The following is a 20405-nucleotide window of genomic DNA, read 5'->3' as shown; positions in this document are numbered from 1 at the left end:
TATTTCGTGAAAGATTACACATATATAAACACGGTTTTCGGCAACTGTTAGAGCATCGAGGGGCGCGTAATTTTTTGTTCGGTTAATACTTTTAGCGCTGGTATCAACGGATATATTGAAGCAAGTACTTTTTTTTTTAAACGGAACCGTATACTTTTTATAACTGCATTCGATAGCTCTTGAGAAGGCAACTGTAGTTGAGAAGGCAATTACATAATGTTAACGTCGAAACGTGACTTAACAAAAAATCAAAAAATGTCCAAGAGCGTGAGAACACAGTGGCCGGGAACGGCATTTGCGGTGCAAACACTGCCAAGCAGGCATCTCGAACCCCCATGTGTAGTTGTATGCCGTAAGATGGACCTGCGCTATGAGCATAAAGTTTTATTTCCTCTTTAACCAGCTTATGGCTTATATGCAGGTTCACTTACGAATATTGAATTTGGAAATACGAAATAGGCTAGAATCTACAGTATCACAAAGGTTTCAGGAAAATCATTCGGCATTTTGTGTCCTCACAGATTTATTTGACCCGAAACAGAGCAATCAACTGTTCATTTTTCAAAAATAAAGAGGTCTTATACACTGTAAAAAGCAATTACTGTATTAAGTATCTACAATGATAAGCCAAAACATTATCACCACCCGCTTAGCAACTGATAGCGAGTTAGATGGGTTCCACAGAATTTACGTCAAGCTAATTTCGTCGCCGAGACATCAACGTGAGTTCCCCATACTGGTCCTCAAACCACTGTAGCAAATTTCTGGCTCCAAAATGGTTCAAATGGCTCTGAGCACTATGGGACTTAACATCTGTGGTCATCAGTCCCCGAGAACTTATCATCATCATCATCATCATCATCATCATCATCATCATCATCATTTAAGACTGATTATGTCTTTCAGCGTTCAGTCTGGAGCATAGCCCCCCTTATAAAATTCCTCCATGATCCCCTATTCAGTGCTAACATTGGTGCCTCTTCTGATGTTAAACCTATTACTTCAAAATCATTCTTAACCGAATCCAGGTACCTTCTCCTCGGTCTGCCCCGACTCCTCATACCCTCTACTGCTGAATCCATGAGTCTCTTGGGTAACCTTGCTTCTCCCATGCGTGTAACATGATCCCACCATCTAAGCCTGTTCGCCCTGACTGCTATCTCTATAGAGTTCATTCCCAGTTTTTCTATGATTTCCTCATTGTGGACACCCTCCTGCCATTGTTCCCATCTACTAGTACCTGCAATCATCCTAGCTACTTTCATATCCGTAACCTCAACCTTGTTGATAAGGTAACCTGAATCCACCCAGCTTTCGCTCCCATACAACAAAGTTGGTCGAAAGATTGAACGGTGCACAGATAACTTAGTCTTGGTACTGACTTCCTTCTAGCAGAAAAGAGATCGTAGCTGAGCGCTCACTGCATTAGCTTTGCTACACCTTGCTTCCAGTTCTTTCACTATGTTGCCATCCTGTGAGAATATGCATCCTAAGTACTTGAAACCGTCCACCTGTTCTAACTTTGTTCCTCCTATTTGGCACTCAATCCGTTTATATTTCTTTCCCACTGACATTACTTTCGTTTTGGAGATGCTAATCTTCATACCATAGTCCTTACATTTCTGATCTAGCTCTGAACTATTACTTTGCAAACTTTCAATAGAATCTGCCATCACAACTAAGTCATCCGCATATGCAAGACTGCTTATTTTGTGTTCACATATCTTAATCTCACCCAGCCAGTCTCTTGTTTTCAACATATGATCCATAAATAATATGAACAACAGTGGAGACAGGTTAGCCTTGTCTTACCCCTGAAACTACTCTGAACCATGAACTCAATTTACCGTCAACTCTAACTGCTGCCTGACTATCCCCGTTACCTCTTCTTCTTTGATGTCTTTACTAGAGGTGTACACCTTTTTCATTTTTTTAATACTCACTAAATTTTGTATGAAACTTTAAGATTTTTTAAATCTAAATCTTATGCTCATAAATGGCTGACAACAGGTTCTAGGCTTTTATCCGTATGTCCGTAAGTGATTCACTTAACATTTGCATGTTTATTAATGCGATTACTTTTTGTTGGGAACCATTTCCTTAAAGATTATGGAAAGTTATTTACGCTTCCACACATGTGCCGCTTCGTTCAGGGCCTGTTTTCATGACCTGTCCTTTCGTGTATGGCAGTCACATTGTTCTACCTCGGCGCAGATTCAGCTGAGGTATTGTTTACACCGTATTTATTTCCCCTCGCCCGCCCCTCCTCACCCCTCTTTCTAGTGCTTTTGCAATCTTTCCTCTCGTCTCATTTGTTCACAGATTCCAGTTTCATGGTCACGTTTTAATTCATGACTATCGCTTTTCGCCAAATTTCTCAACTTTTAAAGAAAGGGTTGCGATCAGACTGTGGCTTGTCACTATAACGTAAGTGTCAGTCTTTTATCACAGTGATATGGTCTTTGCGTAATACTGCTTACGATCTCTTTCTTTTTTTTAATCAGATTTGGACATGATGATGTAATTTAAAGTATGAAACAAGTCGTGCAGTTAGTAAAGGATTTACAATAGCTACAGCGGTATTTATTCAGCATGCTGCTGACTATCCCCAAATAAAGAAATCGAGAGGAGTCAAATAGGGGTACCGCGCAGGCCATTTGATAACAGAATTTCGTCCTATCCAACGTCCAGGAAAATTCTTATTCAGTGTTTACGTTGCAACACGGGACGAGTGAGCTGGATAACCGTCGTGACACAGCCACATACGCTGTCGAATATCCAGTGGTATCTCTTGTAGAAGAACAGGCAGAATGTTCGACAGTAAGTGTGTGTGGACAACGCCGGAGATGAAGTAAGGTTCAACAATGTAATTTCCAATGATACTGCACCATAATACATAATACGTTTGCGGTCGATGGCCGCTGATGTCATAAAGAAGCGAGTGTGGATTGTCGGCTGTCCAGTAGTGCATAATATGCAAATTTAAACTGGCGTATTTGGTAAGCGTTGCTTCATCGGTAAAGAGCACACATTGGAAAAACGTAGGGCTGTCTCTCATTCGCTGAAGGGCAAACCGACAGAATTCTGTACGACGTTCGAAATCACGGTGTTCGGGGGCCTGATGTAGTGACACTTGGTAGGGATGGAAATTCTGTCGATGCAAGATGCGAATCACACTCATCTGGCAGAGACCACATTTCTTGGGAGTAAGTCTCGTACCACTGTGCCGATTCATGAGAGTCGGAGCCAGAACAGCTGCTTCGTGTTCTCTGTCAGTTCTACTCTTCTTTCTTGTCCTATTTTTGACATTCAAGCAGCCTGTCCTCAATAACGTCTTAATAACTCGTGCAATTGCCTCGCGCGTTGGATATTGGCAATTTCGGATAGATAGTCCCATACCGCTGTTCTGTTTTTACGTCATTTCTCTTACAGTCACCATACAATAGTATTATATTCAACTTCTTCTCATCAGCGTACATGTCTGCACGCAACGAATGTTGAAGCAGAAATGAGGAGTGCAGACAAGTAGGCAGGGAAATGTGTTGACATTCTAATACAGCGTAGTACGAGAGCTCTGCTTCACGGTGTTCGCACCACTAATGCCTATTCCAAAAATCGTGCCCTCAAATTCTAGGATATTTCTCAAATTTTTTACGAGAATTTTCAATGTCAACGTTAATAAACGCTATATCGCTGTATTTGTCTTCTTAAGAGCTATCGAATGCAGTTATGAAAAGCATACGGTTCTGAAAAAAAAGAAATAAAATAAACATCGTTTCTTAAATATCTCCGTTGATAGCAGCGCTAGAACCATTAACCAAACAAAAAATTACGTGCCCCTCGACGCTCTAACATTTGCCAAAAATCGCGTTTAGTTGTGTGTAACCGTTCAACGAAATAAAAGGGGTGTTACTTCTTACGTGACTCACCCTTTATATGTCGTAAACAGTACCGGTCCTAAAACAAGTCGCTAGAGTACGCCAGAAGCTACTTTGTTGTCTGACTGTCTTCGTCAGGAACGACACGATGCTTTATGTCGACTAGCATGTCTTTGGAAAATACGTCATAGCTCACCGCCAAGAGCTGGTAATAATTACTTCTTATTAAAATCAGTTTCAGTCCTCACGCCATCATCGGGTATCCTGCATACCAAGGAGACAACATATAAAATACATTTCATATTTAACTACCAGTGTTTGGTGCTCATGCTCAAGAAATCTAACGCCATAACAGTTAAGATACTATCTTTATGTGGCGGTATAAAACCTATCACGTCAAGTAGCAAAAAATCCATCGTAGGTCACTAAAAATAAATCTTCCTTTATACTGCGAGTCCCAGGAGAAACGGTCAGTATTTAGAAATATGATAGGAACTGTAAAGCAAAGCAATAAAGTCTAGTAAACATGGGCTCTAAAATGCCTTCCTTACGAGCTATTAGCACTCGTTCATCTTCGTCATTGTGAAACAAATCTCTGCTAATGCAAGCTCTTTGCTTTCCATGTTTTGAAAGCTGTTTGTGTGGAGAAAAATGAGAAAAAAAATGTCCAGTAAACATGAGCCCGAAAGTGCATATCTTAAAAGCTATGTGCACTTATTCATCCTCGCTAGTGGGTAACAATCTCTTCTACTGAACAAGTGCTCATAGATCTTACGCTACGTATTTTAGAGCCCGTGCTTGCGGACATTTTCCTTCAAATGGCAGTTTCTGTCATACTCTTGAACACTGGTCATTTCTCCTGCAACACCCTGTGTATGGTGTGTGTGAATATTGTACACTGACCAAAAACAATCATAGCACCACAAAATAATTAGAGTAACGAAATTTTGGGAATATATTCGTCGAGGTACTCCATTTAAGTGATTTCAATTGCAAGATCATAGGTTAATGTCAGCGCGAGATAAGCATTGAAAATGTGAAATTATGCTACATTAATAACGGGTATATTCGTCAGAATGTTGAATACAAGCATGCGAACATGACTGCATAGTGTTGTAAAGGTTCCGGATGTCAGTTTGCGGGATGGAGTTCCATGCATGTATGTTGGACTTGGTCAGTCAGTACAGGAATGGTTAATGCTCTTTGTGGATGATGCTGGAGTTGTTGTCGATGATGTCCAATATATGTTTGACTGGAGACAGATCTGGTGATCGAGCAGTCCAAGGCAACGTGTCGACACTCCGAAGAACATGGTGGGTTACAATAGCGGTGTGTAGGAGAGCGTTATCCTGTTGGAAAACATCCTATGGAATGCTGTTTGTGAATGACAGTGCGACAAGTAGAATCACTGCAGTCAGTGTACGTGGGGTGACCACGACAGCGCTACTGCTTTCACACGGAATGGCATCCCAGACCATAATTCTAGGTGTAGGTCCGGTGTGTCTAGCAGGGAGCCAAGTTGGGTGCAGGTCTTCAACTAGCCTCCTTCCAACCACACAAGGGCAATCACTGGCACCCAGGCAGAACCGGCCTTCATCAGAAAACACGATAGACCACCACCCTCACCTCCAATCAGCTCTCGCTTGGCACCACTGAAGTCGCAAATGGCATTGGGTAAGTGGAATGCAGGTTACAGGCCGTCTGACTCGGAGGCATCCTAGAAGTAGACCATTTCTAACATTTCGTTGTCAATGTGGTGTGAACTACTGCTCAAATTGCTGCTGCAGATGCAGTACGATGATCCAGAGCTATAAGCCGAACACGGTGGTATTCCCTCTCGTCTTCTTGCGACTGTACATTGTCGTGACCACCGCTGCCAGCAATCACGTACAGTGTCTACATTCCGCCACATCATTCTGCAGTATCGCAGAAGGAACATTCAGCTTCTCGTAGCCCTATTACACGACCTCTTTCTAAGTCAATAAGGTGTTGAGAATTGTGCCCCTGTCACCTTAAAGGCATTCTTGACGAACATCAACTCACCACGTCGATTAAAAGTAAAGAACTCTCACTACCGCTCGAGCGTGTACTTAAAGCAAACGTGATTTTCATCTTCATGCTGACGCAAAATTTTAATAAATGTCGTCTTTCAGATGTAGAAATATGCCTAGCAACTTTCGTTTCTGTCACACAACTCCTTCTTGGTGTAATGATTTTTTTTCCATCAGTATATGTGCAAATGAATTTGGGGGGAGGGGGGGTTAAGAAGAATGGAACAAGTAAATAAATATAATAACACATGTACAGAAAAACATATCACAGCAAATGTTCGACAAGGCCAATGTCCATGTGAACGTCTCCTCATCGATACCTGTACAGCTTCAAAAATCCCAGGCGTGCTCTGAATGCATTAGCAACCATCCATAATATGCTCCCTGAGCTGATCGATAACGTCAACAGAGCTCGAATAATACGAAGTTGTAGGATAAACATAGCCTTAGACATTAAAAGCGTAATCTTACTGGCTCTTGACGGCTTTTGTGCGTTCATTGTGTCGGGGAGACAGTTGTTCTCCAGGCCTACGTTTACCAGGATTATTTTCTTCTTTCATTGCCCTCTACTCGTATCTTTCGTTTGCACCTAGAACATTCAAACACTTTGTACACAGCCGGGTACCAACATTTCATGTGGGGGCACTTTACGCAGCTGGTGACTGTTTCAAAGTCGAACCAAAGGTGATGCAAAGGGTCTGCCACACATACACCGTTACTCTACGATTCTAGTGATTAACATCCTTACGATTATACTTGCCGTGAATCATTTGCAACTATGAGCATTTGTGACTGTCATATATAAAAACTTAATATCTCTATGCAGTAGCATGTTAGGGGAGAGATGAGCACGTTGTAACGGGGGTGCATTGCAACATCTGCATTTTTGCATGAGGTATCCCCCGCCAAATACGTGTTACCCTCACTGTGATTGTCGAAGTTGGCGCTAGAACATGTTTCTCTTTGTGTTGTCTCTCATTGAGCAAAATCGTCATTGATGAGTAACTGTTTACTGTTTTAAAAACGTTGTATATATATTAATTTATACGTTCGGCGACAAAGATTACATTTCACAAGTGATAAATACTTCCATTTTATAGTTTAACAATGTTATAACTAATTTTAGTTTAAAGTCGTAGTGAGACGTTTATTTCTCTTTTATATGGCAGTGTGATGTGAGGTATGTTCCTACCAGTGTTGCGACGTACCCCACTCTTGGTTAGGTACACTTTTTATGCCTGCTGGATAATGCAGTGTTTCCATTTTCTTTCTTCTTGTATTTTACGTCCAACCACTCTAAATTTTTTCTTCCAGATAAAGAAAATGCGCCATTACGAACGCAAAACAGGGAAATGTTTGACACCTTCAGATGTGATGTAGACACTTTGGTTCTGAAAAACGGAGCAAAGAACTGTCAAAAATGTTCAAATGTGTGTGAAATCTTATGGGACTTAACTGCTAAGGTCATCAGTCCCTGAGCTTACACACTACTTAAACTAAATTATCCTAAGGACAAACACACACACCAATGCCCGAGGGAGGACTCGAACCTCCGGCGGGACCAGCCGCACAGTCCATGACTGCGGAGCCCAAGACCGCTCGGCTAATCCCGCGCAGCGTTTACTCTATCAGAAAAATTGCAGAATAATTTAATATTTCTTAATGTACACCCCCTCAATTCATCAAGGAAAAAAAGGAAACATGATGGAAGAGTCACTTGTGGATACTCTAAATAGACGAAAGTATTTTCGGACCGTCAGCAAATAATACTCAGGGCTTATATCGTGAGAGCCGTTGAAATTATGCTCGTGTTGACCAAAAATGATGTACAAAATATGGGGTACCTCTGTGCAAAACACTTTTACTTGAGAATGGCATCGTCTTGTGCACAAAAGAAAATAGCTGGATCCGCTTCTCTTTCAGGATTTTCGGAGAGAAACAATGATCTGTCCATAGGACAGCTCAAAATCATAGCATTTAATTAAAAAGGAGAAAAAGTAAAAAAGATAAATGTTGGTGAGATTATCCTTAAATTAGGAGATGTTTATTCTCGTCTTCCTATTCCCTCTTCTAGAACCTGGAACTTGGACTAAAAGCCAAACAGGATACTTGCACAGAAAAGTATGAACAAATTGCAGTTTGAACTCCAGTGAAAGGGGAGGAATGGTAACAGTAGCACCTCCTACATATGTTCAAGGGACCTTTATTCCACACATGATAATCCTCCCAAGGAAAAACTTTAAAGAGCATTTCATCCGTGCGGACCCGTGGGATGCATCGGTGCTGTCACAGGTTCTGGGTGGATCGTAAAGTACCCTTTTTAACATTTATCGATCATTTTGTTAGGCAAACCAGACCAATCAAAGAATATCCTGTCCTACTACTGCTGGACGACCATTCATACCACATCAGCTCAGACGCTCTTAATAAATGTAAGAACAATGGTGCAGCATTTCTTTCATTTCCTCCTCACTGTTCTCACAGATTAGATGTGTGCGTTCATGGCCCTTTCAAGATCTGTAACAGGGTATAAAAGTAAAGTGAAAATTTTGGTGAAAGTAACAGAAAAACCAAACGGGCCTTAACATTGGGAGTTAACGTAAGTGGTAAAATCGTAAATGAATGAACAAAAAATAGACATTAATTGGGAAATATATATTTGAGGAAGTTGAATATTGGTTATTGAAGTTACTTTTGTTAAGATTTCCCTTTGGAAAGCAAAGAGGATACAAACTGACACAGTGCACTCTGTACTGTGTGTAACAGCATTTACCAGTATCATGCAAACCAGTAAATTATGGGGAGCAAATTTGCACCAAGTTCACATTAATGACAGCAACACTCAAGATCATCACTTAATCAAATACTGAAACGTCACTGCACGAAGCGCAGAACTAAATCTGGGCATCAGGGTCTTTATGAATAACATCATAAATCCACTGTTTAAGCTCTTCTACATATATCAGTCTTCCTTAGTAACAGTAAAAGTTCATTTTTTTCTTAATAGGTTGAGAATATGATGAAGACCCATAAGCTAATATAGTTTCACTAGTCAAAAATCTTTGATTATTGCAGTAATGAAGACTCACTTCATTCAGTTAAATTCACTTAAATTTCTTTGCAAGACAATAAGGTACAGCACTGGACTCAGTTAACTTCAAAAATGGAACCTTTCATGATGCGTACCAAAGATACACTTTCTTTAAAAACATGCATAATTTTTGTCCTAACTATAGTACTCTAAATCTGTTCATTAAAGATTTATATGTACTTGAAATTTAATTACCTGTGAAGCAGATATTCTTTGCAATAACATTGGCACAATCTTGCACTGTAATCCTGCAAAACTACACTCCTGGAAATGGAAAGAACACATTGACACCGGTGTGTCAGACCCACCATACTTGCTCTGGACACTGCGAGAGGGCTGTACAAGCAATGATCACACGCACGGCACAGCGGACACACCAGGAAGCTCCATCGCAGTCTTTAACACTGGTAGCATGCCGCGACAGCGTGGACGTGAACCGTATATGCAGTTGACGGACTTTGAGCGAGGGCGTATAGTGGGCATGCGGGAGGCCGGGTGGACGTACCGCCGAATTGCTCAACACGTGGGGCGTGAGGTCTCCACAGTACATCGATGTTGTCGCCAGTGGTCGGCGGAAGGTGCACGTGCCCGTCGACCTGGGACCGGACCGCAGCGACGCACGGATGCACGCCAAGACCGTAGGATCCTACGCAGTGCCGTAGGGGACCGCACCGCCACTTCCCAGCAAATTAGGGACACTGTTGCTCCTGGGGTATCGGCGAGGACCATTCGCAACCGTCTCCATGAAGCTGGGCTACGGTCCCGCACACCGTTAGGCCGTCTTCCGCTCACGCCCCAACATCGTGCAGCCCGCCTCCAGTGGTGTCGCGACAGGCGTGAATGGAGGGACGAATGGAGACGTGTCGTCTTCAGCGATGAGAGTCGCTTCTGCCTTGGTGCCAATGATGGTCGTATGCGTGTTTGGCGCCGTGCAGGTGAGCGCCACAATCAGGACTGCATACGACCGAGGCACACAGGGCCAACATCCGGCATCATGGTGTGGGGAGCGATCTCCTACACTGGCCGTACACCACTGGTGATCGTCGAGGGGACACTGAATAGTGCACGGTACATCCAAACCGTCATCGAACCCATCGTTCTACCATTCCCAGACCGGCAAGGGAACTTGCTGTTCCAACAGGACAATGCACGTCCGCATGTATCCCGTGCCACCCAACGTGCTCTAGAAGGTGTAAGTCGACTACCATGGCCAGCAAGATCTCCGGATCTGTCCCCCATTGAGCATGTTTGGGACTGGATGAAGCGTCGTCTCACGCGGTCTGCACGTCCAGCACGAACGCTGGTCCAACTGAGGTGCCAGGTGGAAATGGCATGGCAAGCCGTACCACAGGACTACATCTAGCATCTCTACGATCGTCTCCATGGGAGAATAGCAGCCTGCATTGCTGCGAAAGGTGGATATACACTGTACTAGTGCCGACATTTTGCATGCTCTGTTGCCTGTGTCTATGTGCCTGTGGTTCTGTCAGTGTGATCATGTGATGTATCTGACCCCAGGAATGTGTCAATAAAGTTTCCCCTTCCTGGGACAATGAATTCACGGTGTTCTTATTTCAATTTCCAGGAGTGTATATTTTATAATAAACTAAGGATACTTTAGCAAAAGCCTGTCCATCTTCACTTTTGTGATTTTAGCTTTATTTTTTACTACTCCTTTTATTTTAGCCAAAAAATCACTTTTAAACATATGACTGCAAGAGTTGTTCAGTTCAATCAGGATAATCGAATTTAGTAGCATTTAGGTGGGGACCCCGGTTGGGTTCGTGACCAGGATTGAAAATATGGTTCCAGACACGAAGTTATGTTTAATGGGATTGTTATTGACACAACACACAAACTAACTGGTCCATGCCCATATACATTCCTTAACTGAATGTATGAAGTTTGTGAAGCAGTGGCGAAGACTGGTGGCAGCGGACATGGCAGCTAACTGTAATAATGGCTCGTGATGTACGAATGCTCTATAAATTCTGTTTTTGGCGTCGGATTTTCAACATATTAGACCCATTCTATTATTCCGTGAATACCAAATAACAGACAGAACCACATCCGAGCAAATCCCTTCTAATTCAGCTTCCAATTGCCTCTTTTAGCACCGTCGAGGTTGCCATGCTAAGGCTAACCAGATACTGCGTGTCGTTCACACAGAGGAGCCACTCAGTTCGACCGCCAAACCTACCTACCTTTTACGTTGCGCCATGCCACTTGCGTTGCGGAGGGGCTTCCTACAGCGTTTACATGCTATAAATACAAGTACCCTAAGCACGAACCAGCCTTTAACAAATATACTCTTTATGTTTTTATAAACATATTCATATTATAATACTTTAAAATTTCAACATATTCTTTTGCTTTTTTCATATATACATTACGAAACTCTAATTTTCTTCCATGCACCAAGGAGTTTAAGCAACACAGAATACACACTATATAAATTGCAGATACACAGTTACATAAAATAAACCTACTACTAATCGATATAAGTTTTACAAGGGGTAACGATTCCTGGTTGAATGAAAATCCAAAAAAGACGTTAACAATTTATGATTTGCCGTCCATTGTAAGCAAAGGACTTCTCACCACTTTCACAACAGTGAACTTCAATTCAGGATTCTCAACAAGAGGCACATTCCCATTTGTCCCTGAGAAATTCCCAGAAAGTGATTTTCAGTATCTTTTATGATCGATAGCGATGTTCCAGAATAAAAAGTATCAGATCTGGCTAACTCCGTACTGGGGCGAATGCTGCTAATGCTGTGCCAGAAACTTCAGCAGAGGAAAGTTTTCCCCTGAGCCCTTTCCCTAAAGCTAGACCAAGGAAAGAAAGCAACTGTGGAAGAAAGAAGAAGAAGAAGTCTTCTATATTAAGAGATATACCCGAAAAACAGGCTTTAGAACAAGAAAGAGAGGAGAGGAATGATCCGAAAGCACCTAACAATGGAAAGAAAAGAAAGGAACGAAGAAAACAACAACTGGAACTAAAATAAAATTACAGTTCTATTCATCTGCCGAAGAAGAAAATTATTGTTTGATTTGTGGTGATTTTTATAGAAAGGGAGAATGATGAGTGTACAGTGTACTGAATGCAAATTATGGTCTCGTTTGTCATGTGCGAATAATGATCCAGTCTCCATATATGCAGACTATGGAAACAATGAAGACACCTCTGACACATCAGACATTTCAGACTGAGTAGGCTATTTTCAGTGAAATTTTGTTACGCTGTGGCATTTTTACATATTTGTCAGCTGTGGGATACAACCTTCACGAAAAGGACTTGTAAGTCGTCAGTTCACACACAAAAATTGTCTGGTGTCGAGTCACTTCGTATTCAGTTTAGTAAAAATGCTTCAATTAGAGACACTGTGATTATGTGTTTTCCATCCCACATTATAACACAGAATAAAGAATCAATATTTTGAAATGAAAAATCAATAATTTCAAAAGAACCACAGAAAACGCAGGTCTTCAAATATTTTACGCAAAAAAAGAATATGTGGGAAATACAAAAGATGCTCTAAATTTAATGAATACATATTACTAAAAATTAAGACAGTCAATTAAATTAGTTATTTTGATGGTGTAATACAGAAGGACGGCCGGCACAGTGTGGAGCTACAAACTCTAGACAAGGAAGCTGGAAGGTCTTCCACTTGAGTACAGATGTGTATAGTAAAGGTATATCCTATCAAGATGGGTTACAGCGTTTGTCACAGTAATAATACCAGAATGTTGATACGAAAAACCATTCCTGGATTTAAGAAAGACCGAAGAAACAGAAACCATGGAAAAGAGAGGAAAGTCGTAAAAAAACATTGGGAACAATAAAAAAACGTAAGCGAATACAGGAACAGAAGTAATGAAGGTCTAGAAGAAACTGAACAAGCAAATTTAACGATGAGTAAAAGTAGAATGACATTTTATGGGAATCTGTTGTGTATGAATGAAAACGGAATATGCATGTGTCGACCATCTCGACGAGGTGAAAATGTCCACGGTGCAAGTAGCTTCACGAAATCAGAAGTAATCTGAAACATATGAAGTTCGAATAACAAGAAGATTTAGGATTTTCATCTCCAGAGAAAATAAAAAAATGTAAGTAGGGCAATGTGGGAAGAAGTACTCAAACAATAGCTCTTTGGACTGAGAAAGTTTGGGAAAAATCGGAAGTTAAATCGGAATTAATTATTTACATTGTACACAGGGGGCTCAGTTCTAATAATAAAGTAATAAATGACAATAATAAAATAGAAATAAAAGGAGAAGGATCCACGGAAAAAATTAGAACTCAGGTAAAATCCTCCAATTATGTCCCAAATTTTATATGCATGTAACCCATTACTACATCTCAAATTTAAACTTTAAGTTAAACTTAACTGCTCTCCCGTTTTCTGTCAGTCTCTGTAAAATTTGAGTTGCAGCATTCTCTCTACTTCATATTGGAATCCCTAATTTCTAAATTAAACTCAGGAAATTGCAACACACTGTCAGCTGCACAATGGAGGTGAAATGGAACTTGAATGCACAGATAAGCTCAAAAATTTCCCAGTCGTGATTTTTAAACATGACACTGAGTCTAGCACGCACTGCACTGTGCAGGTAGTGGGGTAAAGGGAGTTCGATAACAGTTCAGGGTCTGTCTATGTAAGTGTCATAAGAGTCCAATCACCCATTGTAACCTGTCAAGGTCGCACCCTTCCCCTCCCTCTTCAAAGTCACCCCCTCCCCTCAAGGTCGCCTCTCTTCCCCCACTCTCTACACCATGTAGCGTTGCCACATTTTTTCCTAGATGCACCAGTTCTGCTTACTCTTTGTTTCCCCCACTTGTACTGAATCTGCCGGCCGAAGTGGTCATGCGGTTAAAGGCGCTGCAGTCTGGAACCGCAAGACCGCTACGGTCGCAGGTTCGAATCCTGCCTCGGGCGTGGATGTTTGTGATGTCCTTAGGTTAGTTAGGTTTAACTAGTTCTAAGTTCTAGGGGACTAATGACCTCAGCAGTTGAGTCCCACAGTGCTCAGAGCCATTTGAACCATTTTTTTGTACTGAATCTAATCATAGACATGGTTGCAGAGTTTTTGCTGGTACAAAATTTCTTTTGATACATACCGATCACGCATGGAGCCCTAGACTACCAGACAAACCAAAGCAGGATCGATTCCTTCTGCAAAACAAACCACCACTGTCCCGTACACCAACCAACCTGTGTATGGCTTTTCGGCCGCTTCTGACGTCCATCTACAAATACTACAGGGTGGTCACCAACACTGGTCACAGAAAACACACAGTATAAACAGTTGAAATAGGACAAGACACAGAACGAAAATTACACTGTTTACATGCAGACAATGCATACAAATTTCGTACTACAAGTTAAATGAGGACTGTGGCACCAAGATGTGCAGAATTGCTAAACCATGAAATAAAGAACAAACGAAATTTTTGCTTATAGGTCAAATGCTGTGAAAAAAAGGAATCCATCACAGTGAATAGTTGTTGACGATGATGTCTCTGCTGCACATTTTTTTTTATAAAAAAGAAGAGAGAATGGTGACTTTAACGTTCTTCAGTGCTACAATGCCGTGGAAAAAGAGCAAACTTAGTGAAGGGAAAACAGTATCATTAATGAGAAAATAGCTTCCTTGCTAAATAGAACTGCTTGCTGCACTTGGACTCGATGCTGGACCACAGACTAAAGTTTTTATTTGTCAGTGTAACGCATAATTGTGTTCAGTTAGCTGCAGAGCTAAAAATCTACTCTGGAAAAGGGAAATAAAATCGCCAAATTTCAGGCAAACTGTGCCATATATTGGAGTCTTTCGCCGGTAATTAGCTGATTTGATAGTTTTATCTGACACGGGTATCGCAGTTTATTGTGAATGGGCATTAACTATCATGAAGCCGCCACACAGCTGCGATGTTATCACGGAAATAGTGCGCTGTATCTGTTCAATGCCGTGATGAACAGCCCCAGTGTGGCTGGTGACGTAATATGTCAGCAGCGTAGCGCTCTTATCTATGCTGCAAAGGTTACATTGTTTGGGATCAATAGCAGAGATTTGAACAAAACAACCAGCTTAATATGTGACTCTATGATTATCGGCCGATGATAGAGCTTAACCGATCACGGTCTACATGTGCAGACAGTTTTATGTGTAAGTGCAGCAACAGAAAAGCTTGCCCTAATTCATTGTGGATGGATCAATCATGAAACCGAGTGAGATTCATATGACAACTGACTCAACTAACAACACAATTGTCAGTGTTTATACACTTAAATTTGTTAAAAGCACAATGAAAACGACACGCTTAGGAGCATTAGTCACAAAATCTTTGCTTAATAGTTACTATCAGTTTAATAAGTCACGGCTGCAAAATATTGACACGAATTATTTGCTGAAGAATGGAAAAATATAGAAGCCGACTCAGGGATGATATGTTTGTTTTCTGGAGAAATGTTGGAACATACAAGGCAGTTCTGACCCCATGACTTACTCGTACCTTAGAAGATAGGTTAAGGAAAGGCAAACGTACATTTATAGCTTTTGTGGATTTGGAGAAAGCTTTTGCTTATGTCGACTGGAACATCCTCTTTGAAATTATGAAGGCAGCAGGGGTAAAATAAAGGGAGCGAAAGATTATAAACCATTTGTATAGAAACCGGATCGCAGTTATAATAGAGGAGGGGAATGAAAGTGGAACAGCAATTGAGAAGCGAATGATACAAGCTTGTAGCCTGCCCCCAATGTTATTCCGTTTGTACACTTAGCAAGCGCTAAACGAAGCAAAAGAAAAGTTTCGAGACAGAGTTAAGGTTCAGGGAGAAGAAATAAAAACTTTCGGGCTCGTCCGTGACATTGTAGTCCTGTCACAGACAACAAACGAATGGAAGTGCAGCTGAACGGAACGGCAGTGTCTTGAACATTAACAATAGCAAAAAATGGTTACGGAAGTAGTCGATTGAATTAGGCGACGCTGAGTAAATTACTTTAGAAAATGTGACTTTAAAAGTAGTACATGAGTTTTGTTATTTGGGCAGAAAAATATCTTATGAAGGACGAAGTTGAGAAAAAATAAAATGCAGGCAGGCAATAGCAAGAAAAGCGTCTTTTAAGAAGGGAAATTTGGCAAATAGAATATGAATTTAAGTGTCATTGAGCCTTTTTTGAAGATGTTTGTGGTGAGTATAGCCTTAGACGAAAGAGAAACGTGGACATTAAGCTGTTCAGATAAAAAAAAGAGTAGAAAGTTTCGCAATGTGGTGCTGTGCAAGAATGCTGAATATTAGACGGATACATGGAGTGGAAATATCCCTAGGATCGTTTCTTATCATAGGATTCCATACTATGGAACGCTGGCAAATAGACTGGATACACAGTTGGCTACAAAAGATATTGTCGTAGCATATTTTATTCTTAGGAATAATTGGCTGCGGTTTAAACACAGGGATGAGACGAAACGAGAGCACCAGGAGTGGTCAGGTATTCACATCATCATCTGTGGTGAGTGACCCTCTAAGTATTCAGGCCAAACGAGAACGGGTGACTCAGTTTCTCGTATTACAACTGGACTCATTATTCTGCATACGGAAAACAAGGGAAGTTTTCTTGATATCTACGAGGAGCTGGAGATCTTTCGTGCGTTAAGAAAACCTTCAACAAAACACTTCTCTCTCAAACTGAATTAAGACATAAATCCATTTCGTTGACTTTGATTACTTAAATGAACAGCCCCATTCATTCACCCTCTCCCCATTACCTCTTCTTCTTTGATGTCTTTACTAGAGGTGTTCACTTTCTTCATTTTTTTAATACTAATTAAATTTTGTATGAAACTTTAAGATTTTTTAATTCTAAATGTTATGCTCATAAATGGCTCGCAACAGGTTCTAGGCTTTTATCCGTATGTTCGTAAGTGATTCACTTAACATTTGCATCTTTATTAATGCGTTTACTTTTTGTTGGTAACCATTTCCTTGAAGTTTATGGAAAGTTATTTACGCTTCCACACATGCGCCGCTTCGTTCAGGGCCTGTTTTCATGACCTGTCATTTCATGTATGGCAGTCACATTGTTCTATCTCGCCGCGGCTTCAGCTGAGGTATTGTTTACACTGTATTTATTTCCCCTCGCCCGCCCCTCCTCACCCCTCCTTCTAGTGCTTTTGCAATCTTTCCTCTCGTCTCATTTGTTCACAGATTCCAGTTTCATGGTCACGTTTTAATTCATGACTATCGCTTTTTGCCAAATTTCTCAACTTTTAAAGAAAGGGTTGTGATCAGACTGTGGCTTGTCACTATAACGTAAGTGTCAGTCTTTTGTCACAGTGATATGGTCTTTGCGTAATATTGTTTACGATCTCTTTCTTCTTTTTATTCAGATTTGCACATGATGACGTAATTTAAATTATGAAACAAGTCGTGCAGTTAGTAAAGGATTTACAATAGCTACAGCGGTATTTATTCAGCATGCTGCTGATGCTTATTTGACTAGAGATTGTATGTGTAGCAGTAATATCTGTGATCGGTAACAAACGTTTTCATTGAAGTCTATGGAGCAATAATTTGCGTAATTTTGAAAAAGAAATGTCCAGAATAGCTGTAAGAAGTTTAATATTTTTATTACAACAGCTGTTTTGGCTTTATTGGCATTCTCAAGTAACCTAAGAATAAAACATTGTTGAATTTATCTATAAATATGGTGACTGTCCATTTGAATAATCAGATACTAGAATAGTTCACTGGTACTTATATCTAGTTTGAGCTGATATCTGTACTGTATCCACAGTAAACTGACACTGCCTGATTCATAAAGACTGTGTTACTTGTAGTAATCCTAAATGTATCAAATACACTGAGTCACTTGTTTGACGGTTCATTTTGTATAAAGTACGATCTGACATTTACTTGATAATACATTTATTCTGACACTGTATGTTTACAAAGCATACTTAGCCATAGAGCAAGAAGAAGGATATATCAATAAATATGGACAAATGTAAAGGTACAGAGTCTCTTGAACAAAGAGCTGTATGTAGCACACCTACACTAAACTAAGAATATAATCCTATTGCTGTTTAGTAACTTTACTAATTTTATAGAACATTACCCAATGCAAATGATAAGGCAAGTTCGATAGAAACATAAACATAGACTTAATAAGCTAATGCATACTCGACACTGCACAGAGAAATGTACATAACCTTAGCAGTTCTCGTTGTACACATACATAGATAAAAATCTAACAAATATTGGTTTCATAGACAATGCATGAATTTTACTCAACAAAGACTTGAAGTACATTATGGAACCAGTATCCATAAATATCTAATAGCTACTGAAAAGTGGCAATTGATATGGTGAACCTACCAATTAGAACATAAAAAGGATTAACAGTTAAAGGTACAAACCTCATGGAGACAAAATTACATGATAAGAAAATACATAACAAACAACCAAAGCCTGAACACCCTCCTCCTGAAAGCATAAATCAAAAATTACTAACATTGCAACAGCAGTAAAATCTGACAAAGGGAATAGCATTGTTACATTAGACCACAACATCTGAAGCCAAGAACATCGCTGAACTACCAAATAATCTAAAAATAAATAATCAGCACAAGTAAAGAAAAGTATTACTAATTGTAATGCAATACTGATAGCCTGTTAAAAGAAAACATAATGAACCTGGACACACAACAATGCTATGCACTCAACCAAAAATATGTAAACTTTAAATTCCAATCTTCCTCGTACTGAACTGTATCAATAATCCAAAATCCCTAGGAAGGAAAATGCTATACGAATTGCTAACAAAGTCATATACTAAAAAAAAAAAAAAACAAGAAATACACAACAAGAAACTCATGTAGCCTGGCAAAAGTGGCTAAAGAGATACAAATTCCACCTAATAACAAATTTGTCTCTTTTGATATTACAAACTTATATACAAATAAACCAGTAAACCAGTACAAGAAATTATAGAGACTATAAAGTATAATCTTTTGCAATATAGGAAAACATCTCCTGAAGAAACTCACGAAACTCCTCAAAATCATTTCGAATAAAATGACAAAATATAAACCCAAGCCGATGAAGTAGCCATGGGAAACAGTGTAGCTAGCATAATAGTTATTTCACTTGAAGCACCAGAAGAAAAATTTTTCACATCTCAGTTATCGTTACTTAATCATATCATTTACTATTATAGATATGTAAATTACAACATAATGCTAATTGATGGAAATAATGTGGACATAAATCTACCAGGCATATAACAACCTACTTCCCAAAACCAAATTTACCATGGAAATAGAAACAGACAAATTAGTACACTACCTTGACCTCAAAATTAGCAAATACAAAAACCACCACATGTTTGACAATTACAGAAAACTATTTACTAGAGATACTATGATAAACACCGATTCCTATCATCCAAAATCAAGAAATCATGCTTACCTCCACTCAGGGATCAACCCACTAATCAGTTTACCACTAGCAAAACCAGCAATACAAAAAACTTGTAGTTCCCCTACATTTATCCCATAAAAATGATTGTGACCCATAGTAAGGAAATTGTATAAAAAACATGTAAAACCCGAACACAACACAATACACAACGAGATACATCTTACTAGAGATACCTAAAGCAAACAAAGAACTAAATATGTACCTACTATGTTATGTACAACAGTTGTTAAACAAAATAAATACACTCTTCTAAACCACATTCATCCTATTGGCCTTTCATACTAATAATAATCTCATAACAAAACTACATTCAGGCAAGACCAAAATCTCAGAATATACCATGGATGGAATATACAAAACACTTGTGACAATAGTAGTTATTTCCGTATCGGCCAAACACGACGAAATGTTTGTGTCACATCCTAAGAACACACCAGATACAGCAATGGTAATTAGTCACACTTCTTTTTACAACTCAAAAATCCTACATCACACAGCCAAGAATATTGAAATTTCATTTCAAATACTGCCCAGAATACTGGAGGACTCACTATGAACACATTTGATGAATTCGAGTTATATACACATACAAAAGATTATCTAGACAATATATCAAATGAACATGCAGACTTTAAACATAAACATTACGTGAAAAAATTGGCATGCTGAACTGGAAAAGGAATAGCATATGTGGACAACAGTTTTCACTCAGACAAAAGGTATAATTCACACAAAAATCTAGTCAGTGAAATATAACATTATCATTGCCACACTTTGTAAACTAAATGTCAGGGAGATGTCAAATCACACTTTACACTAAATGAAGTATCAAATAACCGATCGAACATACCTTCATAATTACACATGTCATGCTGTCTTTATGGATCAGACAATG

Source organism: Schistocerca serialis, chromosome 7 (assembly GCF_023864345.2).
Source record: "Schistocerca serialis cubense isolate TAMUIC-IGC-003099 chromosome 7, iqSchSeri2.2, whole genome shotgun sequence".
Taxonomy (NCBI): domain Eukaryota; kingdom Metazoa; phylum Arthropoda; class Insecta; order Orthoptera; family Acrididae; genus Schistocerca; species Schistocerca serialis.
The sequence above is the reverse complement of the archived record's forward strand: the minus strand, read 5'-3'. Positions refer to the sequence as shown.